The following is a 25,250-nucleotide window of genomic DNA, read 5'->3' on the forward strand; positions in this document are numbered from 1 at the left end:
AGAATGTGGAAAATGAGTTAATAATAAGTATGATATTAGTTTAGGTGGGTAAACTTCAGATTCCAAAGTTTTCCATCAATTTATGGGTGTTATGAATTTTATAATATGAGAAATGAAACATGGTTAGAAGTCACTTTCTATACTTTGAAACCACCTTAGTGTGTTTATGGGACAACTTTGCATCAAACTGAATTTCAATAATGGAGTTCAATATTAATCATGCAGGCTGTAAAATATAACTTGAATCCAAAACCTCCAAGCCAAATAAACATTTCTTTAAACCTATAAATGAAAGAAAACCACCTACTTATATAGATGTCACAACTTGAATAAAAATGATGAAAGGACATATTAGCACTATAAGACACAGAAATAAATGACTAACTTCTTTTGCTTCCTTTTTCCCTATCTCTATCCCTTTCCTTTTCCCTCTCTCTTTCTCTATCATGATCCCTATCCCTCTCTCTTCCCTTGCCCCTCTCCCTGTCTTTGTCCCTATCCCTGTCATGATTGTCATGTTCTCTATTGTCGCTCCTCCCTCTCCCCCTTCCAGCATCAGAATCACGAATCCTATCTCTATTACCATCTCTTTCATGATGAATAAAAATAGTATCAGGATCTCGTTCCCCATCCCCATAAAAACCCTTCTCCTTGTCCTCTCTTTCCCTGTCTTTCATTAATCTATGTGAGGGACTCTTGCTACGATTCCCACTGTGATTGCACTTTTTGGAAGATGAATCCCTATTATCATGTTGTCTTTCCTTTTGTTCTAGAGAAAATCCCTCTAGTAGCACCCATCAAAAATTAAAATAAGTAAGCCACAAAGATATTAATCATGTAGATACCAGTTGTTATAAATATGACTTAAAATGAGCTGCAATTTCCAAGCACCAGAGACTTCATATGGAACCCACTTCAATCAAATGCAATCTAGTAGATATACAATTTCATGCATTACATGCCATGCGAGATGAATGCCTGTAGTATCTAGAATCTGATCTAGTGTCTTTATTAGTCACGAGATCTATTAACCCATATTCAGATTCTAATATCTTTCTATGGAAAGAGACTTTTCTTTCAATTTATTCAACAGACTGGCAATAATCTATGAGTGTTACTTCCAATTGACGTAGATTTCGCCTGATATTACACATTTACAGTATCAAACCAAATGGTATATATGTAAAGGAACAAAATAAATTAGCATCCTAGAGGCAAGGAGAATCACCTGCAACCTTCATCCATTCCACTGTCATTAAGAGTAGAATCAATGTTTTCCACTATGACTTCTTGTTTGCCTTCTTTCCCAAAACCCCCGACTATGTCATCACAACCATAAGAAGAGTAATTCAAACCAAGTCCCTTGGGCCCTGCCTTGTCCTCTATATTAGTTCCATCATCCTCACAAGTCCACTTCGAATCCTATAATACAAGATGTGTTTTCATAGAATTGCCTGTTAAAGGTTTTAGATCTAGTTGTGGGATTGATGACTTTGAGGTCCCCACCACACCAACATTTTTTGGTAAAGTTCCACTACAAGAGGCATCCACTGATTCACATTCCTCAGCCCGTGACCATAAATATGATTCTTCCTGAACATTTTTCCCAGATCTAGACATATAGTCCTTATCATCATCAAGTATGGATTTTCTTTCTTCACCTATGCTCCACCTTCCCCCTCCCAATTTTAAATAAGCATTAGTTTCTCTTGCATGCTTCCCTCCAATTGAAAAGTTATACCCATACCTGACATCCTCGTCTTGATATTGGTTCTTATGCTTCTCTGCTTATTCTAAGCTAAGAAATAAAGAAATCATTACCTCCCTAACACCATGAATAGATAAACCATTTTTACTACATTTTCTTTCAAGATCGGTAAGAGGAATAATAAACAATTCTCGAGATGTTTCTCCCTCTCCAATTGCTAGAGAAACATCTTGATTTGGACCAAATCCCTCTGTTATGTCTATAAGATTTGCTTTAGAACTATCAAGGTCCTTCAATCACGCGGCATCTCCACATATTGAATGAAAATGAGGGACACCTAAATTTCCAGAATGAAGAAAGGTAGCTCTCAGTCCATTCACATACCAATATGACCAAACCGGGAGAGCTTTCATCACTCTCTCCCTCAAAGCTTCTACAGTAATCCGACCAATGATGTTTCAGTATAAGCCATTAAAGCTTTCCATAATATCAGGCAATGTTGCTTCAAACTTTGTCCGATATGCAAAAGCATTTTTCACAGGGGCACTACTGTTGTGAAGAATATTAGAAACTAACATAAGCCTTCCAAATTTAGTTGGAATAGGCATCTCCTTTAAAGTCAAAGACTTTGTAAGTACCTCAACTACCTCGCCAGTTGCGTTGATATTATCTAGATAAAAGCCCATTTCTTCTTTTATATGATTTCTCTCCAAGGTTAAAGCATGAAGAATGTCCTCAAATTCATCTCTTTGGCCCTTTGTTAAGGCACGTTCCTGATCCACTCTCTTGGTCCTTCTAGCAGTGTAAGTTGTAGTTGAGGCTTTATCATGCTCATGCACGTGTTCATATTTAATTGCATGAGTGGGGGAACTTAGACATATTCCGAATTGGTAAACAAGATTTTTGTGGAAATATTTCTATAAGATATATTGCTTGTAGTGAAAGCTCCATATTTTTTTCACAAGCATGAAACAAATCATGTTACAAAGATTTGAGGGAGCGATTTCTTTAAAAGGTAAAGTTTTATCCTACCTTTAGGATGGGTCCATTTCTATGGAATCATAAAGCACCTAAATATTAATTGTACGCAAGCCAACAAAAACCAATGTATACCAAAGTGGAGAAATCAAAGCTACAGGTACAATGTTGAGATTCAGAGTTGAAAAGCCTTTGGACTATATCATCTTTAGTCTAAGCACGTGGTAGAGTAATTTATGAAGTGTGAATTTTTATTAGAGATACTGTTTGTTTGTTTGTTTTAGTTAGAAAATGGTTTTCCCTTGCTTTTATGTGACTTTCAACTTATCATATGTAGCATGTTGAAAAATGGGAAAGAATAATGTGTGACATTTATCTAACAAAAATTGATGTTGAATGAAAGGATACAGAGTTTAACCAAGCTACAATAAGCTTTGGTAAAGGTATAGGGACATCTTAAAAATCTACCTAAGAATACACCATATATAGAGTTTGAACATAAGTAATATATGGCTTTTTATTTTGCAGATGTGTTATTTTTTCTATCCAAGATATCACAGCAAGAAAAATATTGATATTGTAGAAATTGTTAGAGGACCTCATTGAGGTCGATTTTTTTGATGTCCTACTTGATAGATACCTTTTCATGACAGGAAGGATTTAAATACGAATTAATATGTTACCGAAAAAAATTAGATTCAAAGATTATAGATATAAAAGATAAAAACAAATGTCAATGCCTTAATTTGATTGTTGCTTCACTCTGGTGTGGGAAGGTTACATGAAATTTTATTGGAAAAAGGATGCAGAGACAATGTAGATAATGTCTTGGATATGATTTGTTTGTTCTTGGATATCCTTCAGGCTCCTAAGCCATCAACTTTGGAAATGTTTATAGTAGGTATTCCTATGGTTTTTAATGTTGTGATTTTTTCACCTTATGGTTATTTTGGGCAAGAAAATGTTTTAGGAATGCTTGATAAGATATCGATGGACATGTAAATAGATTTTTTATAATTGCAATGTCCATTCCATGATATCCTGTCTTTACTGTTTGATTGTATTTTGAACATTTATTTTGATATTTCTTTGTATTTGAACTATGAAATTGAAATATTTGGTATCTTGTCCATTTAAACAACAACCAAAGCTTGAAGATGAAATTAGTATTACATGATATTGATTGAAGTCCTTTTAACTATTTTTTGTTCAAATATTTTCATGACTATTAGAAAAGATTAATTTCATGTTGTTATTTGAGCACATGTTGTTTATATACTTGAAGAGGTTCATGCGTTAGAGAAGAAAATGTTGTTGTGAATAAAACAACAAGGATTAGATATCACACAGATTATTTTTTCTCATAAGTTATTTAGAGCTTGAGCTTTTCAGCATGTAAGTTAGTTGGCATGATTATGCCTAAGATTTCCCCAAAGGTTGAATACTAAGTTACCAAAGTGTTATTTTCTATGGTGATGTTTATTTGTTTATACAAGTCATCTGGCCACATATTTTCCACTATCACTTAACTAAAGAAAACTTGTTTGGGTTTCTTGATTTAATGGGGAAGAATGGCTTTAACATTGTTGATGTTGACGTATATGTCATACAAATCCTTTATCGTCTATTTTAGTTTATATTCTAGCATTCATCGTCTTTCATGTGTTACACTCTAAACTATGCCTTCTTTTGTTTCCAAAAAATGAGCTCAGTATTGATGGTAAGAAGCAAGATTTGAAGAAAGAGGACAGCACCAATGATGGAGCAACAAATGCAAAGAGAGAGAGAAGAGAACTAGTCTAGTGATACTTTTAAAACCAATATGTTGCATAAGACACACACATAGAGATTGATATTCAAGTCTTCAGAGTTGGTGAATTCACCTGCAATGACCTGGCAACACAATGATAATTTTTTGTAGTGATGAAACAACATTTCATGTGTAAATTGTAGTCCAACCAATGTATATTTGGAAACTCATATTGTAATACTTGACATTTAATATAATATAATTTATGTGTTTAAAATTATTTATAGTTTCACTTGATATTGTTTAGTAGTTTAATTAACATGTGTAACTTTGCATTTTCATATTAGATGAACCAATAACCATTGTATGACTTTTTTCTAATTTGGTCACAAAATCATACTAATTAATTTATGTTGATTAATAATGAACACATAAAATCAATCTAAAACTACTAAATTAGTAGTTTATATTGATTAATGATGAACACAAATAAAATGAATATATGACTAAATTAGTCATTTATAATGATTATTAATGAAAATAAATGAAATGAATATAAACTACTAAATTAGTCGTTTATATAATGAATATGAAACTACCAAAAAGGGATAAATGACTATTGCAAATGATCAATTTGTGATTACAAATAATAACTAAATTTTGCATATATATGACTATTAGTAGCTAATTTACAGTATCTTATAACACGACAAAAATTTAGTCATATTTCTTTGGTCATTAATTGGTTTCAAACGATGACTAAAATTTTCATATATATGACTATTAGTAGCTAATTTATAGTATCTTATAACACGACCAACATTTTGGTCATATTTCTTTGGTCATTAATTGGTTTTCTTGGATGACCATATAGTAATATATTTTGTTGTATATTTGGTCATTAATTGTGGCAATTAATAACTAAATCAACCATTAAATTAATGACTAAATTAATGACCAAATTAATGATTAAATATACTACTAATTGATAAAATTGGACAACGAATTAATGACTAAGCTAAAAGCACCTAAAATTTGGTTACACCATAAATTAGATACTACTGGTCACCGACTGAAAAGTGGTTGTTTATATGCATATTTTAGTTGTTGTTTTAGTAAATAATTAGCCATTTTGTACTAGTGTTAAATGATCATATTATACTATAGGAAAGGTTGAGTCATCCTTTTTTTGGTCCCTCTTCAATGAGAATGATAATTCTATGATGGAGGAAATATCACTTTACCCTTCCCCACCCCACCACCTTCAACAAGAGCATTACTCTAGAGAAAAGGTTCGATGTCCCTTCATGAGGACTACCTCAATGAAAATTCCATGTTGGATAAAGGGTTGATCATCCCTTTCTTTCTTCCTAGCCTTGATAGGAATGTTGTTATAGAGTAAGGTTCAATTTTCCCTTTCCAAGGATGCCCCTCTATGATAATTCTACGTTGGAAGAAAGGTTAACCAACCATTTCCCTAGGTCACTCCACTAGTACAAAATGACTAATTAGTTACTTAAAAACAACTAAATTTGCATATAAATAACCTTTTTCGGTCGGTGACCAATAGTAGCTAATTTACAATATCTTATAACACGACCAACTTTTAGTCATTAATTGGTTACCTCAATTTTACCATCTAGTAGTATATTTAGTCACAAATTTGGTCATAAATTTTTCATTGGTTTAGTCATTAATTGTTGTAATTAATAACCAAATATATAACAAAATATATTACTATATGAATCCTAGAGAAAACCAATTAATGACCAAAACGTTGGTCGTGTTATAAGATACTGTAAATTAGCTACTAATAGTCATATATATGCAAATTTCAGTCATTATTTAAAAGCAATTAATGACCAAATAAATATGACTAAATTTTAGTTGTGTTATAAGATGTTGTAAATTAGCTACTAATAGTCATATATATACAAAATTTAGTCATCATTTAATAATAAAAAAATTATCATTTGCAATAGTCATTTATCAATTTTTGGTATTTTCATATTCATTATATAAACGACTGATTTAGTAGTTTCTATTCATTTCATTTATTCATGTTGATCATTAATTAACATAAACTACTAATTTAGTAGTTTTATATTGATTTTATGTGTTTATTATTAATCACCATAAATTAATTAGTATGATTTTGCGACTAAATTTTAAGAAAATGTCATACAATGTGAATGTTTATCTAATATGATAACGCAAAGTTACATATGTTAATTACAAGACTAAATAATATTAAGTGCAAATAGAAGTAATTTCAACCATATAAATTTTATCATATAAAATATCAAGTATTACAATATGAGTTTCCAACTTAATATGGGTTGGACTACAATTTACACTTAAAATATTGTTTTATCATTTCAAAACATTATCATTGTGTTGCCAAAGCATTGCAAGTGAATTCACCAACTTTGAATGCTTGACCATTAGTCTCTATGAGTGTGTCATATGCAAGATATTGGCTCTAAGGGTATCACTAGACATATTCTCTTCTCTCTCTCATTTTGCATTTGTTGCTCCAGTGTTATTGTTCTACTCTTTATTCAATTGTTGCTTCTTACCATCAATATTGAGTTCCTCTCCTGAAAATGAAAGAAAATATAATGCAAAGTATAAGACATGAAATACGATGAATATTTAAATATAAAATAAAGTAGACTATAAAATATTTATATGAAATATACCTCAGCATTCGATAGTGGCCACTATGTGGCTAGATGACTTGTATAAACAAAGAAAACTATATAAACAAAGAAAATAAAATGTCACTATAGAAAATGGAATTGGAGGGGGATTCATCATGCATGCTAGGATTTTTTGTGTGTGCACGCATCATATTGCTCACTTCTAATTGTATAAAAAACAAAGACTATGCACAATGACATGTAGAGACATGTGGGTGTCTATTTGATTCAATAATATGCTTGATTTTTTAACCCAATCCAATCCTACCAAAATGAAATTAAGAGAGACAAAGACACAAGAAGGACTATGAATAAATGAAATTAGAGACTTTAGAATGTAACTCAATTGTACTTGAATGTAACGATAAGTATTTGCATCTTCTTAGTCACCAATGAGCATCAAATCACACTGTGAAAAATTCCTTGCATTATGATAATTTGGTTTCACCTGCACTAATCCTCTATAGTAGTCCCTTGACTTGTCTATAGATATAATTTTAGAAACAATCCTACTCCTGCAATTCTTCCCTATATGGATCATCTTTGTCACCCCTATTGATAATTATTTTTCAAGGCAACATAATAGAACTTTCCAATTGCATCATTTCCTTTCAAAACAATGCCTGAGTATTTCCAGGTGATAGTGGAACCAATCTCTACTCAGGTCCATGAAATCCTTGATTTGTCTTCATCCCAAAAACCACTTTTCATATTAAAATTATAAATTCCACATCTACATTCCTTGTCCCCAACATACCAATTCTTTAAAGTGGAATACTTTATCATTGATCCCTCGGTGCAATAGAGATCCACTACTGTGGCATGGAGATGATTGGTTTCATAAAATGGTATAGTTAATCCTTCAATATATGTCACAGAACTCCTCTCACCTCACAGAACTCCTCTCATCTACAAAAATAAAAGTCCTCTCAAAATTCTTGGTCTCCATCTCATTCATCCTAAAATAAGTGGATATTTCCATGGGTGACAAAGTCTGCTTGGAGATTTAATAGAAGGAGCTTTCACTAAAAAAATAAAAATACAATGCAGCATAATAGTTATCAGCAGGAGCAACAACCCTACCAAGCTACTTCCTAACTAGATAAAGATACTCTTGAATTACCTCTTATAACGAACAAAAGATAACCTCAACTACGTATAGAGTCTACCTATGCATGGTAGCAATGAAAACACTATTGAAAGCAACATCTACATCAAAATTGGTCAATCTCTTCTTCTAGTCAAGGGCATGCCCAACTTTTGAAAAGTATCTAGCAGGTCAGGGTCCACCTCATCCAGGCTCCTCTTCTTCTTCTTCTACTCTCTCTGTTTAGGTTCAGAATAATACCAAAGGTCTTTGAAATTGATGGGTGGGTAAAATTCAAGAGACCATTGAGTTCTTCCATTTTTAATCATTGTCTGTAAGAATTGAATCTAAATTGCAAAAGTCGTTCAGGTTCCTTCCTTTTAGCTGAAATTAACCTAAGCTTTCGAAAGTTGTAAGGTTTAATGGATCTAAGTATATTCTACTTAAAATATAGTAACATGGTTTAAAACTATAGGCATTGAGATCAGAATCTAAGGATGAAACATAAAAGATTTTATGTTCATGATTACAAGAAATTTTAATTTCATGTAACAAAGTTTGAGGAAGGCCTAGCATTTGCATCCTACCAAACATTTTTCTTTCATCACTTGAGCCCTTTTAATTTTGGCATGGTAGAGTCCATTACACAAATAATCAACCACTAAAAAAGAGGTGAAAAGAAAAAATAAAATTTCATGCATTCTAACCCTAGAAAAGTTAGGGAGGAACGAATTGATCTGTACAATAAGGACATGCAAAATGCTTCCTTGTCCATTGTCTTTTGATGAATTGTTGGTCACAATCAAGATTTGCATTATCATAATCATTAAACACTTTGCATAATAAGGACATGCAAAATGCTTATTGGTGCATTGTCCATCATAATCATTAAACCCTTTGTACAATAAGGACATGCAAAATGCTTACTTCTGCACTATCTTTTGATGAATTGTTGGCTGCAATCAAGATCTGCATTATCATAATCATTAAAATCTCAACTCTAAATAAAATTTATGATTTGATCATATAAACCATCAAAATTATTTACCCATAAGAACAAAAATCCTCTTTAGTAAAAAGGAAGAACAAAGTCCAAATTCATACCCACGTACAAATTACCAAAATATCATAATCATTAAACCCTCAACTCTAACTAAAATTTATGCTTTGATCATATAAACCGTTCAAACTATTTACCTATAAGAACAAAAATCCTCTTTAGTAAAAAGGAAGAACAGAGTCCAAATTCATACCCATGTACAAATTACCAAAATATCCACGTCCAGTGACCTTGCTCTTGTTGTTAATGCTCTCCTAAGGTGTTTACCATGCAAACTCCATCTAGGGTTCGAATCCCATGAAATCCATAGATCACGTTGATGGTCTTCCTTCTTCTGGAATTTCCACATAGATATAGACAAGGCAGAGAAAAATAAAAGAAATATTTATAATAGAAAAAATAAAAGAAATATTTATAATATGAAATAAAAAATATAAATTGCAACTCGGTTAAATGATTTATTTTTAATAATAATTTGTCATTTTTTCTTAAGACGCTAAATTAAAAAGAAGAAGAAAAAGTTAAAAATGATATTGGGATGAGTGTAAACATTTAAATATGACCTCAATTAATAATAAAAAGTTATATTAATAAAAATAACAAAATTTAATTTGTTATATTTTGATTTTATTATTAACTTGTGAATAGGCTTTGTTACAATACCATGGGCCAATACCATGGCTTATCAATACTACGAGTCCAAAAAAATAACTTATTTCACAACCAAAATATTTTACAACAATATAACAAGATTCTTAACCGTGGATGTTGAACCCCCACATTATGGTAGATATTATTAACTTGTAAAAAATAGCCTTTGTTACAACACCATGGGTCAATATCATGGATTATCAATACCACATGCCCAAAAAACATAAATTATTTCACAATCAAATATTTTATAGCAATATGACAAGATTATTAACCATGGATATTCACCCTCACTTTACCATGGATATTAACTTGTAAATCTGCTTTGTTACAATACCATGGGCCAATACCATGGCTTATCAATACCACATGCAAAAAAACCATAACTTATTTCATAGTAAAAATATTTTATCTTAATTTAATTTCACAACGTTACAATTTGAGATATATCTAAACCCTCTATCCTCACAACTACTAAAATAATTCCCATCAAAATTAAAATAAGGTTTTAATAAAATTATGTCAGTTCTTTATATATATATATATATATATATATATATATATAAAGAACTGACATCCATCCATCATAGCTAAGGATCCAAGGGATGAGAGCAAGCAAATTGACTAATTATAATAGATTAAATGTAATGCATGATTTTTTTAAGTTTTTCATTATTTTATTTTCTTATACATGATTGATCCAAAATATAGGTTTAATATTTTACAATGAGTTAAGTTTTTCTAATTTAGATAATTTCTTAAACACAATACAATGTGATCAAATTTAAGAGAGAGTTGGGGAGGGGGTGGAGAGAGGGAGTGAGATGATGAAAAAGTTGGTGGATAGAGAGAGAGAAAGAGAGAGTGATTGGGGGGAGAGAGAGTGAGGTGGGAGAGAGGGAGCGAGAGGAAGGAAGAGAGAGGAGAGAGAGAGAGAGAGAGAGAGAGAGATGGAGTTAGAGTGGGAGAGAGAGGGAGGAAAGAAGAAAGACATAGAGATATAGAGGTGGAGAGAGAAAGGAGTGAGAAGGGAGAGATGGAGAGAGAGTGAGGGAGAGAGGAGAGGAGGAAAGAGAAAGAAGAGGAGAGGATAGAGATAGGGAGAGAAGAGGAAGGGAGAGAGATGGATACATAAAGATGGAGAAGGACAGCGAGGGGGGGAGATAGTGATAGGGTTGGACGGAAGAGAGAGAGAGAGAGAGAGAGAGAGAGAGAGAGAGAGTGAGTGATTTGGGGGGGAGAGATAGATGGAGGTGGGAGATGAGGGATAGAGAAGAAGGAATATAGAGATGAGGAGATAGAGATGGGAGATGAGGGATAGAGATGAAGGAATATAGAGATGAGGAGAGAGAGATGGAATTGGAGGGGGTAGGAGAGGGAGGGAACACAGAAAACATAGAGAGAGAAAGGTGGAGAGAGAGAGAGGGGGTGACAAGGGAGTCATGGAGAGAGAGTGAGGGAGAGAGGAGAGCAGGAGGGAATAGAGAGAAGGATATAGATAGAGAGGGAGAGAAGGGGAAGAGAGAGATAGACAGAGAAGGGGAAGAGAGGGAGAGAGAGTGTGTGTATGTTTGGGGGGTGAGATAGAGAGAGGGAATAACAAAGAGACACAAATACAAATATAGATATTATATAGTATTATATAACCAACCTAGATCGATATTAACCCTATAACTATCAAGTGCCAAGAGGGATCCAATCTCTCGAGGTGAAAACATTTCCTCAAGTTTTTCACTAGAAAAAAAGTTTGCACCTTGAGAGATTGGACCCCTCTCAATGCTTGATAGATCCGGGGTTAATATGGATGTAGGTTGGTTAATATGAAATTAAAGTAGTTTTTATTTGATATTATAGTCTTAAAAATTAAAATTTCCCTTTAAATTAATTTCAAATTAGAACTAGATCCAATTAGATTCAATGAATAGATTTTTAAAAAATACATAAAATAAATTTTTTTATTAAAAAATATATTTTTTAAATTACAAATTATTAGAGATACATAGTGCAAAGTTGGCTCACCTATACACCATGTGAGGATGAAGAAGTGTTTAAGGAAGGATAACCTTTCAAGCAATCTTTAACAACCTTTTAATCCCCTATCACTTGTAAGTTTAGATTGCTTGAAACAATTAAGATGACTAACATAGAAAACTAATTCATATTATTGTAGTACTTGTTAGGTAGTTGTACTTTTTTTCTTAGACTAAATTAGTCATTCATGTTAGTCATTTTTAGTTGTATTTTTTTTTGTTCAAGTAAGAGTGGAACCTTCAATTAACTGAAAAAGGGGATTACATATGGTACACATCTTTACCAGTGTAAAGACCAGCTCAAGACATACCCGTTGCTAGTTAACAGACAACAGGGTCAACAAATCACATCACGTAGTTACAAAGACTCAAAAGCAAATGCACACAGGATTCCCAACTTGCGATATGCGAATTCCTTTTTCCACCATTGATCTAATCCGCTAGATCAACGGTTGTCGCAAGATCGCATTGCAACACACCACTGTGTAATTTCACCGTTCTCGCATGTGAAATGCGAAAACCACCAGACTTCAAATAAATTGAAACTGTGTCAATAATCTTCTCGGGTCCGCTTGCCCAATCCTAAATGCTTAATCACCACCATCGAACTTACCTTCCATCCAACAGCCGATACTTCCTCCGATCAAAAGAGATGCTCGATGATCCAGCGCCGTCGATCAAAACCCATTTGATCCGACAGTCTACAATGACATCGCCTCAGACCACTTACACGACAATTAACATCCTTATAGAGCCGATGAAGATTAAAACACTTTAATTTATAAATTTTCGGGTCCATCCTTATGGTTAACGTTCGGTCCCTTTCCAGCCCGATATCCATTTGATGACTAAGGCCATTTAATCGCACGATCTGCGCCCCTTCATCTTCAAACATGTTAACCAGCTCTCAACCCCCGTAGTTGACTAAGATGTAAGCATTGATTGTGGGATCGATGGTTAGGATTTACTGCAGCATTTCAACTAAGCTCCAAGAATTCCTCTCTCTCCTACTCCCGCTAGTCTACTGAGCACCTTCGATCCACCTTGTCAATCTAACAGTCTAGATCGATTCTCACTGTTCAACATCCACCAGTACTTAGATTGAAACTCCGTTGTTCATTTCTAAGTTCCGCCTTATGCAACTTAATCCTGGTTGTCCATCCCAAACACATCTCATCTGTTGATCATCTAGATCCAACAGGTATTGTGCATCCATTTCACTACTTCTCTCTTCTCTTCATTTGAGTTTTTACGATTAGGAGTGACTGTAGCTCAAGGGCCCCCGCTCTCTCCTCCTTTCGGTAGTCTTCCTCCTGCTCACTACTAATGGTCTGGAAGTGCTCCATATCTTTGGCAGCCTGATATTGACAATCATCACGCAGTTTTCCAGAGGGTATAGACTCCCAATCGTGCCAAATATAGCTTTCCTTACATAGCACTCCTTCATTTGCTAGACGATCAGCTAACATATTGGCTTTTCTTCTCACATGGATGAAGCTGACAGTTCTCAAGGTTTGCAAGTGGGAATGAATAAGCTAAAAGACCTATGATAGCCTCCAATGTTTCAACACTTTTCCAGGTGTTGTTCCATTACACATTTTCTTTTCCGCATTAATGACCAATTCAGAGTCAGCTTCAATGATGGCATTGTGTAAATTTGACTCCACTAGGATTTCCAGGCATTGCTCTAAGGCTATGATCTCTGCCATGTTATTAGTGGCATTCCCCAAATGACTGTGAAATATATCCTTTATGTGCCCCTACTCATCTCTTATGACACCACCAAATCCAGTCATCCCTAGGTTGCCCTTAGAAGCTTCGTCTATATTGATTTTCAAAAAACCATGAGGAGAAGGCTTCCAAATATCTTTACCAGCAGTTGTTTTGCTCACACTCTTGTTAGTGGCTTGGGGAACCAGAGAATGGATACCCAACTGTAGCAGTATGCTAGCATCCTGGGGTGATGGAGGGTCCTTAGGAATTTTCCAATGTAATGCTCCCACTGTATCTTTGAGCTGTCGTAAAATTTGGACAATTATGTTTTGGGTTGAGCCTGTTTTGTTCTTGAAAATCCTACCATTGCATTCTTTCCAGACATCTTGGATAATAAAGTCTAGAACCAGAGTCCAAGCCTTGTTAATAATTTTAATACTTGAGAAGTATTTCCTCCAATTCTTCAAAGTGTTGATGATGCTGAGTCTGTCCCTGTCAGTGTACCTGAAGACTGAGGTTGCCCAATCCCACAAGGTTGAGGTGAAGGGGCAGAGGTTTAGTAAATTTTCCATCATCTCCTCTTGTTAGCCACATAGATGGAATTTGGATGGGCCCAAAAAACCCCATTCCAGAAGATTCTCCCATGTGAGAATTTTCTTTTGGTGAACCAACCACATAAAAAACTTGATTTTCATCCATTGCAGGTTCTGCCATAGGTCATTCCACACTCGATCAGGGTTTGGATGACCAAAACCTAGGGCCTTGCATTTAGCTTCTCTGAGGTTAAAGGTTCCTTCAATATTTCTACCCCATCTTAGTTGGTCAGACAAGGATGACACCAAAATATTCCTCTGTTCTAGATCAAGAGCTAGGGAATTTGCCTGGGCCTTCAAAGGACTCGCTTCACTATAACCAATATCCTTCCATAGTCTCCATTTACCATTGTCCCTTACCTGATCCCAGAAGTCACTTACCATAAGTAAAACTTTGTTGTCAGTTTCATTTTTTAGAGCGGTTAGTTCTTCTCTAAAAAAATTTGGTTCCTGCTGCCAGTTATCCTCCCAAAACCATGCAAGGTTCCCAGCTCAGATCTCCCAAAAACTATGTTGGTAGACAATGGCTATATTCTCCCAAGCAAGATTCCAAATGTGGGAGCCCTTGATGAGCCCAGACATCTAGATATGATCCCTCTCCTGCCAATTATATGCATATTTCTATTTCCAAAGCTTGGCCCAAGGGGTCTTCGATTCCTTGAACCACCTCCACCAAAGTTTTTCTCCTAAAATCTGTTGAGGGTTTTAGGGTCAGTAAGCCCCAAACCACCATGGGCCTTAGGTTTGAAAAGCTTGTCTGAAGCTATCAAATCCCACTTCTTTTTCTCTTCCCCTTTGCCCCAAAGAAAATCTCATTGAATACCCTTGATTAGTTGCATAACTCCTTTAGGAGTAGGAAGAGCTGAAAACATGAAAATGGGAATAGCTTGTAGGATAGCCTTTGTAAGCACAAGATGCCCCACCAAATTCAAAGACCTACAGGTCCATTTCCTTACTTTGTCCTGCAGTTTATTAGTTACCGGCTCCCACACTCCCTTGCTTAGAGGTTTGTCCGTAAGAGGCATTCCAAGGTACTTGGAAGGTAACTGATCCCTTTGAAACCCAAGAATTCTGGTGAGGTTCCTCTGAATAGCAATGTTAATGTTAAAAAAGAAACCTTTGATTTGTCAAGGCTTACCTCTGTACCAACAGCCAAAGAAAAGTCATTCAGGATCTGTTTGAAAGCTCTGGCTTCCTTGACCATGGGAATGCCCTGCAGCATTATGTTATCCACAAATTGTTGATGAGTAGAAGCATCAACCTCCAAGGTAAGTTTCATACCTCGAATACTTCCTTCAACATTTTCCATCTTGATCGCTCTGCCTAGCCCTTCCATCATGAGAACAAAGAGGAAGGGGGAGAGCAGATCCCCTTATCTATGACACCTAGAAGGCTTAAAGGTTCCAGAGGGAGAGCCATTAATCTCTTAGCACTGCCCTAATGTAAGACCAACTTAGCTTATCATAAGATTTTGCTAGGTCAAGCTGCATGATCATACTAGCTTGCTTATTACTCTTAAGAGAGTGTACCACCTCGTGAGCTTGTATAATATTGTTGAGAATCTGTCTCCCTTCCCCAAATCCAATTTTCTCCTCTGAGACGAGAGCAAGAAGAAGGGGCTTGAGCCTGTTAGCGATCACTTTGGAAATAATTTTGTACACCACATTACATAAGGCTATGGGTCTGAATCTGTCCGAAGTCATAGATTTTTCCTACCTCAGAATCAAATCTATGAAAGAGGCATTAAGAGCCTTTAGGACTATTTTGGATCTTCTAGTGTCCTCCACAACATCTAGGATATCTTGTCTGACTATTTTCCAGCAAGATTTGAAGAAGTCCACGTTGAAACCATCAGGGCCAAGAGCTTTCCCATTTTTCATCTCATTGATAACTTCACTGACTTCCTCTTCAGACACTAGCATATAAAGACTGTGGTTGTCTTCCCTGGTTACAAGCTTAGGAATGAGCTTTTGAAGTTGTTAATGAACTTAGATCTATCGACGAGAGGCTCCTCTGCTATGCTAAGGAAGTGTTGAACTAGGAAAAATTCCATTTCTTTGTGAGAGATGAGCTCTTTCCCTTGAGAATCTTTTTGTTTTGAAATTCTATTATTTGATTTGTGATCCAAGGTTGATATATGAAAAAACTTCATGTTTCTTTCTCCTCCTCTAATCCACTTCACCCTCGATTTTTTTCTCTATAAAATCTCCTCGTTCATGCACCGATCTTCCTATTAGTTCTTAAGAGAGACAACCTAAATATTCTATTCCTCAATAAAATCTTTTGTAATGATGATCTGATTAATCCCCTGGAGTTTCTGCTCAACTTCTTTTTTGGCTTTAAAAATATTACCAAAATATTTTGCATTCCAATCTTTAAGCCTAGATTTGATGTGTTTAAGTCTCTGTTGTAACATGAACATTTTAGTGCCTTGAATGGGCATATCTTCCTTCCACCATTTGTCAATATTGCTGGTGAAGTCAGGGTGAGAGATCCAGACATTTTCAAACCTAAAAGTTATGTTCCTCGGTGTACCCATAAAAATAGCTTCAAGCTGGACAGGCCAACAGTCCGAGCCTTCGAAGGGAAGGATTACAACTGACACATCAAGGCCTGCTAGAAGGTTCTCTGGGATTATGAATCTATCTAGTTTAGAGGCAACTTGAGAAACCCCTCCCCTCTTATTGTTCCAAGTAAATGTGCCATTCATTGTTTCAGTGTCCACTAGCCCCATGTTATTCATGAAGTTCTAGAAGGCAATGGAGTCTTTGCCTAGTTTTCTGGTAACACCTTTTTTCTCTGTAAGAGATTTGATCATATTGAAATCGCCTACCAGAATCCAAGGCACATCAGGATATCTCTCTCTCAGCTCCTCAAGTGAGGTGAGAAGCTTAAGTTTGTCTTCTAGTTTTTGAGAACCATATATGTTAGTGATCATGTAGATCTCCTTATCACACAAAGGTTGAATCACCAACGATAGATAGTTCCTAGAAGCTTCAACATCTAGGATTCCAAGTTTCTGAGGATCCCATAGCGTAAGAATCCCACCCGTTGAGTTGTCAGCTTTAAGCTCTAGATACTCATACTTGATTAATCATTTGTTGTGTATCTCTTTGATATTGTCTATCGAACATTTTGTTTCCTAAATAAAAACCATATCAGGTTTTTCTTCTCTTATTCTACTGCTAAGATTTCTTTGTTTCCTTTTACTTCCTAAACCCCTAATATTCTAGGTTGTAAGCTTCATTAAGAAAGGTTCGTAAAGGAGTAACTGGTAAGATCTCTTATCTTACCTGAGTTGATCATAAGTTTCCCACATTTTGTCAGCAGCTTATTATGTTTTTTTCTTCCTCTTTTCCTACCCGGGTTCTTCGAAGAATGCATCGGTGTATCCTCCATCATTTTCACTCCTCTATTCTCCTAGCTAGCATGGTTTCTTTTGACTCTAGAACCTGTCATTTGTGATATCTAGAGGAAGAGTTGTTGAACTCTGTCTAACTCCTCTTCTGGCAGAGAGTCTAACCCTTCAGTGATTCCCTACTCCAGAAACTTTTCTGGATCTAAATTCTCCATCTCTAGAATCTCCTGCAGTTCATGGTCTTCCATTCCAACCTCACTTGGGGTCATCTCATGGTCCCTACTGAGCTCCATCATGCTCGGCATATCATCCTTTTGTTTGTTGTTCTCTGGTATATCCTCCATATTGGCATCCCTTTCCTTCTCAACGGGAATATTCTTTGATTCCTGGTTTGTCCCATTGTTTCCAACTTCTTCTTCTAATATCTTGAAACTATTGTGGCTTGGTTGTTTGTCTTCATTAGTTTTCTTTTGGTACCTCTTGCCTCCTTTCCCTTTACCCCCCACCTTAGTAAAACTCTCGAGATCTTTGCCTATAGTGTCTTTTGTCTTGCTCTCCAGCTTGTTCAATGGGCAGTCTTTGTGTAGGTGCCTGTGTTCATGGCACTGTTACACAACAATTTGTCACCGTTTGTCACCGTCCCTGTTACCCCTCACCCACACACTGGAGGACTCATTTCAGGACTTGTGAGAAGTGACATGACCTGAAACCACTTGCATCATATTCCTCTAAGTATGAGCTTCATTTTCCCTGAAGACATCTCCTACAAAATACCCATGAAAACAACTCTTTTTGCATTAGCGCGGGTCCACAGTTCACTGCCCACGCCAATGAGGGAAATCCTCTAAAAAGGGTGCGCCATTGGCGCTTTGTCTCAGAGTCACACTCGCGCCAACCGAATTGAGTAAATTTTTCAACCAACAAACTCCCGAAGGTTCTCTTCAACCCATTCACCAACTGAATCTATGTTGAGCTAGGATGGTTTGGCTTCGAATCTCCATAGAAGGGAAAGTGGTTTGCCACCTTTCATGGAAGTTTCCAAGTGATAAAGCCAATCCCATGAATAATGTGGTTGATCCTATCTCTTTCTTCTCTATCTATAAAAGCTTGCCTTTATGCCTTGAGCAAGCTAGTCATAGTCATAGTTACAATAGTTCCAGATCTAGCATAGTGATAGAGAGTTTGAAGCTGCAAGAGCCTTCTTTGCACCCATAAGGCCAAATCTAAGTAAGGAGATTCTTGTCACTCAAAGAGAGAGAGGCTTGTTCCTCATCCCAACAAGCTTTGCAAGACTTGTGTAGCTGACTACCCAACCAAAGAAGGATTTGACGTTAGAACAATGGTTGTATTCTTCTTTGTTATTTATTAATAATAGATGACTATCATTATGGTTCCACTCTCATTGTCTTATGTTTGATGTTGAGTTATATCTTTTCTGACTGATATATAATTGCATCTACTAGATTTTATGCTTGTTTTCGTGTTGTTCTTTGCATTTGGAGGTATCCAATCACGGAGATTGTGGGGATTATGACCGGCTGAAGCAAAGGAACGAGGGTGATATCTCTTCTACGAACACTAGCGTTGGAATCCAAGTAGGTTCTCACCATCCACTTCTTATTTGCAATTAGGAACTTGCGTGATAGCATTGTGTGATTGTTGCTAGACCCGGTCTGGGCTAGTAGGGATCTTCTCTGTCCACAGAGAGGAATTACCTCCACAACAATTTGGCGACTCCACTAGGGAGTCTTGTCTCTTTGGTTTCTCGTTTGGTTGCTTAGATAGCTTTCTGGGTTGGATTTCTTGCTGTTTCTTGCTTCCTAGTTTGCCTAGATACTGTCTTCAAGCCCTGAGTTTCTTGTTTTTGTTTTTGACTTAGCAAACTCGATTAGCGCACTTTTTAGCTTTACAGTCGCGCCAATTGGCGCAAGTTGCTCAAAGACAACCCGCGCCAATCCCCTAAAAGCGCGAGTTGTAGCCTGACAGTCGCGGCAGGCCTGTCAACTTTTCCAGTTTTCTTGTTTTCGAGCCCTCTGAGCTTGGATTGGTGTCTAGCTACACCTTTTTCAATCACTTGAGTGTGTCAGAGTCTTGTTTGACTGGTTTTGAGTTTTTTTGGAAAATTATTAATTTGATTTCCTTTGATCATTACTTGGACGTTTGTCTCAGTCTTTTCACAATTTTGCATCTTTTTGCTTTTGTTTTTGCAAAAAGATTTCCCCCTCATTCGCCCGGGGGGGGGGGCTAAATTGTGTATGAGTGTTAATCGCCTTTGAGTGTTTTTAGTTTATGATCTTTGGAACTCACACCCTTTTTTCTTGATTTTCACTTGATTGGTTCTTAGGTTACATTAGAATCATCGTGTGTTTGAGAATTCTCTTGCATAGATCACACTTGCATAATTAGAATTCTCATTTTCAGGATATGAATGAAAAGTGTGCATAGATTACATTTGCATACTTTGGGTGTTTGCCATTTTCTATCGATTTCACGTTTTAGCCCTAGGACATCTAGTGGCTTTGCGTGTCGAAATTTTTGGTCTTCTATCATTCCAGTCGACTTTTTGGTTACTCTCTTGCACTTGCTTAGTGGTTGTTAAGTATTTTATTGTGTTATTCGAGTGATTTACTTATTTTTCACTTGGATTCCACTCGGCTTCGTTTTGGGCCTAGATCACATGGCCCGTTGAAGTCTTTGGGGTTTTCTTCGTTTTGAAGGGCTGCCTTGGTATTTTGGGGATTTGATTGTGTTCTCATTGAGTGAAGTTTGTCTTTCTTTCTCGGTGTTATTATCTCTCAAAATTTGTTTAGTGCACTTTGCCATTGAAGAGAAAACGAACAACCTCTTTTGCATTGAATTAGCTAATTGAAATTAGAAGCATTTCATTGATTAGTGATTTAAAACAAAAAAAAAAAGTTTCGTTTATTGCCATTAGCTACATTAGAGTGGTTCTTGATTGTTTATAGTCATTTTGTTTGTTTGAAAAATTCTCAACTCTCTCGTAGTTAGTATTCATCGAACGAAATGATATTCTTTGGCATATAGCTTGCATTTAGGGAATTGTGAGAGATTACATACGGTTGGACCTGGAAATTGAAACTTAACTAAAGATCAACCATAAAATGAACTGAATGAACTTAAAAATGCATTGGAACATAACGCTCATTGATTAGAGGTCTAGGCTAGAGACGTGCTCCAGCGTCGTTAAACCTAGTCACTGTTGTTTCACACTACGGTTGGGTGATTCCTCCTTTTGTGACTCGATAGTGGTCTAGCACGGACTTGAGCTCCCACATACTGTCGCGTATATAGGGGAGACCCCACTAGGTTATCATCCTTTATCCATAGGAAGCCGTGTCTTCCGCCTTACAAGCCGTAATGCACCGAACACAGCATTTGGGAAGATTGACTGCCGTCGGGAAGTCCTTGGTTTTCATATGATTGCCAAGGTGTATATGCAGTTTTACAGATTTGTTTGGTAAACCCTTTGCCTAGTCTCTCCAGAGTAGTCACTTTTGATCCTTTTCGGACTCCTTAAAAGAAAAGGCTCACTTGAGCACTTGTCACTTCGGGCTCATAAAACATTCGAAGGCGACTAGAGTCACATTTTCGTCCTTTTCTCGACTCTTAAAACATGAAAAGGTCAAGTTGTGTCCTTGCGTCTTAAAATTTATTTGGCCGCGATTAACATTACCTAGTTAGATCTTGTGTGCGTTAGCTTGAGTAGGTTTCTTTTCATTCACGATGGCAACTTTTCCAGGGTTCACCAACCCAGGGACCCCCTCTGACGGGAACCCTGGCCATTTCGCTCCTTTTGGAAATGTTGGTGCTCCTTATATGGCAACGTTGTCCCTCCCAAGGTTAACTGTTGGGTTACCGGTTTGGTTATTCTCCACCTCTTTGGTCCCTTCCGTCTCACCGTCTAGTCAATCCGTCCCTCCACCTGAACAACATCATGTTGATTCTCAGGTGGATCTCTTCCCTTCTACGCCCACTTCTACGTCCTCATCTTCTACTTCACCCGGTCAAAGTCTAGATTCGAGTAACCAGGTGGATAAGAAGAAGAAGAAGAAGACGAAGAAGAAGAAGGCTCCTAAGGGAGAGGTTACAAGTGCAGCCCTCCCCTCAAGTATACCTGAAGTCGGGCCCCCTTCCGCTCCTCCGCTGAAGGTCAAGTTTCCTTGTCGATTATGCAAGGAGGACCATCTTCTTTGCGATTGTCCTGACATTCCTAGGGTACTAGAAGTATGGTCTCGCGATCCGGCCCACCCCTCATCGTCCTCTGAAGCTCACGATGATGCTACCTTCTCAGTCGGGAATGGTAAGGGAAAAGGGAAGATTTGAATCCCCTGTAGACTTTGTGAAGGCAATCATCCCCTTCACCTTTGTACACTCATGGATAATGCCTCTGTTGTCTTGGAAAGTCTTACAGCTCCTTCACCCCAACTACCCGTTGGATATCGACGTCTCTCTGTAGCTGCAGATCGTCCCCCTGCTGACAAAGAGATTGCTTCAAATTCTTCTCTTGTCCATGCCCCTCTTCCTGAACCCGGCTATCCCCAGCCTGTTCCAGACCAACCATTGGTCAGAAAGAGTGTCGACTCAAGTCTGCCGCTCGCTCACTCTGTTTCGGAAGAGAATCACACCCATGTTATTCTTGTCTCTTCAGATTCTCCTGAGTCCTGAAATGACTCTCTTAACCCAGCTGCTCCTGAAGGTTTTGCTTTGGTTCCTTTAGCACATGGGGGCAATCATATGATTCCCCCACTAAGTAGTCTGGTCGCTTCCTTTGATTGGAATCGCCTGCTCACCAGTCGCCTTCCATCCCATATGCCTTTCCAGATCACAGTACATGCTTGTGCTAAGGCAGTTTCTGGCACTGTTTTGGATGAAGGGGCGTCTATCAGTCTTATGCCGTACACTACTTGGCAAGCTTTAGGTTCCCCACAACTTGGGCCAATCACTCAGAATCTGTTGGCCTTCGACGGAGGAGCCTGTCCATCTCTAGGAGTTCTCCCGAAGTTCCCTATTACTTTGGGAGGAAAAACCGTCTATATAGACGCCTTGGTTACCCAAGATGTTTTAGACTTTAATCTTCTCCTTGGTCGCGACTATGTTTACCCCATGGGGGCCCTTATTTCTTCGCTTTTTCGTGTGGTTTGCTTTCCGCACGATGGAAGAATTGTGACTATCGATCAACTATCATTTGTTAGTCCCCCGATGCCTCCTGCACCGTTGTCGTCCCCTCCTAGTTTTCATCCACCAGTTACATCTCCCCCACCATAGATCAACTACTTGGCCACCTATCCCATGCCTGGATCCAGTGATGCCGCCATCCTGCATAGTGTCCTGGGGGCATTGGGCCCTGACTTCCAAGATGTTTCCCTTCCAACAGGAGTGGTAATCTTGGAAGCCCCGACTTTCTATTCATTATGATGAAGTTCGGGTGGAGCATAGTTCCTTTCCGGTGTCAAGCTCCTTAAAAAATGAAACTGGGTCCGTTTGGAGCATAGTTCTCTTTCCTATGTCAAGCTCCTTAAAAAATGAAATTGGGTCTGGTCGGAGCATAGTTCGCTTTCCTATGTCAAGCTCCTTAAAAAATGAAACTGGATCTGGCCGAGGATAGTTTTGATCTTGTGACGACCTCGTTAAAAAACGAAACAAGGTGTTCGAGCATAGTTCCTGATCTTGTGTCAAGCTCGTTAAAAAATGAAACAAGGGTTATGAGGATAGTTCTTTTACTGTGTCAACCTCATTAAAAAATGAAACAACTCCTCCTTTTCCAAATCGAGTCTTTGATTAAGATCTCGTAAAATCCAAGTCGAGTCTTTCCAAGATCTCGAAAGTGAACCTTCATTCCATCCACTTTTTTGAATGCAATGAAGCTTGGGGGGCATGTACCTCATTTTGCGTCATTATGTTGGGGGCATGCGAACTTATAACAAGCATAGTTTTTCGTTTCAAGCTTGTGTAAACATGAAACTGAATCCAAGCAAAGTTCTCCATGGTTCAAGCTTGTGTAAAAATGAACCCATACCCGATTTACATCTCGTGATTGCAATTTTTATCCGCTGAATTATGCTAGATGAGCCTTGGTTGTTTTCATTCCATCGCCGCCATCTCTTTGGCCGATCATATGCTTTCACTTGGTTGTTTTTCCTTTCATGAGGAACCGCAGCGATGAGTGGTTTTATTAGCCAGCCTCTTGACCATTACATGTTTTGAGCAGTTCCACCATTGCCGGAACCAGTTGCTACCCTTTATACCACTCGTTCCTCTAGGACGAGTCTCCTTTAAGCTCTTTTCTGAGTCATAAAATATGAAAAGATTGCCGAGTATTTTTCCCTTTTTGACTCGTTAAAGAGAATAAAAATGGCGGTCTACTTTCAGCTCTTTTCCGACCATTTAAAGACGAAAAGATTGCCGAGTTTTCCCTCTTGACTCGTTAAACGTAAATTAGAGGCCGTCGTCTTTAAACTCTTTTCCGACCGTGTAGAAACGAAAAGGTTGTCGGACCCTTGTCGTTTCCGGTTCGTTAATGGTCACGAAACGACGTGATGTTGATCACTTTTTTTACTTTTCCGGATCGATGTCACTATAAATGAAAAGTACTCCTCGATCGTAATGGTTGGGCAGTTCTTTCGAGCATTGTTTTATACCTTTTCGGGCTTGGGAGACACAACTTTATGAAAAAGGACCCCCCCTGGAGTTCGCTTTTCTGTTGTCTTTTCAGACTCTCTAAATATGAAAAGACGTCGAGTTCTTCCTTTGTCAGACTCGTTAAAACCTAATGACATCGGATTCCGTCATAATGACGCTCACAAGCATATGCTATCCCCATCAAGCTTGTTAAAAATAACTGGGGTACTTGCAAGAAATGGTGGGGAAAATGGATCCATAATTATTGTCGTGTCGGTAGTATGTCGCTCTTGAACATGGCACTAGTCTGCATTCGTGTCTGGGTGGGGACATATCATCTTGTTTTTTACACTAACCTCCGTGGGTTTGGGTGATCCTGTTTGACCTCTCATATGCTCATTTCCTTGTCAGCATGACCTCTGCTCATTTGATGTCAAATACTGCCAAGTCCACTGTCGTGCCGCCGATATGTTCAAGAGAAGTTGACCTCTGCAGAATTACAACCTCCCTTTGATACCTCACATAATTTTGATTCACCACAACATTCTTCCTCTGTCTCGTGTCAATGATGTGGGAAACACTATGGCCCACATTTGATCAAGGTCACTTCCTGTCGACTTCAGCTCATTATCCCGGAAGCTTATCTAGAGACTCCTTTCCGGTGCCTTGGAGCCTGCATGCCTCAATGGCAGGATCTTCGTGTTCGACGAGAGGTTTTCATCATTGGCCTCCGATTGAATGATTCTGTGGGTGTTCGATGCCAGCTCATTGATTCACACGCTGTAGATTGTACCTGTAGTACCTTGAGGGCCATTGTCATTATTGGTGGTACCTCTCGCGTCTGTTAACAATTTTCATCATTGACTGGTAATCAGACAATGTTCATGCATGTTCAACTTCAACTCATGTATTCGCATGCTTGAACTTGTACTCTGTTCGGTTCGAGATCGAGCGCAAGACCCTGGATTTTGTCTATTGGAA

At 37.5% G+C, this 25,250-nt stretch overlaps 1 pseudogene; it reads right to left on the reverse strand.

The window, feature by feature from the left end:
• Positions 1 to 380: 380 nt before the first annotated feature.
• LOC149226970 (protein RRC1-like) lies at positions 381 to 15,581 on the reverse strand (annotated as a pseudogene).
• Between the last annotated feature and the right edge of the window lie 9,669 nt (positions 15,582 to 25,250).

The sequence above is a fragment of the Pinus tabuliformis genome, chromosome J (genome assembly GCF_031772625.1).
Source record: "Pinus tabuliformis cultivar Carrire ecotype Pingquan chromosome J, CPIR1, whole genome shotgun sequence".
In the NCBI taxonomy this organism is placed as follows: domain Eukaryota; kingdom Viridiplantae; phylum Streptophyta; class Pinopsida; order Pinales; family Pinaceae; genus Pinus; species Pinus tabuliformis.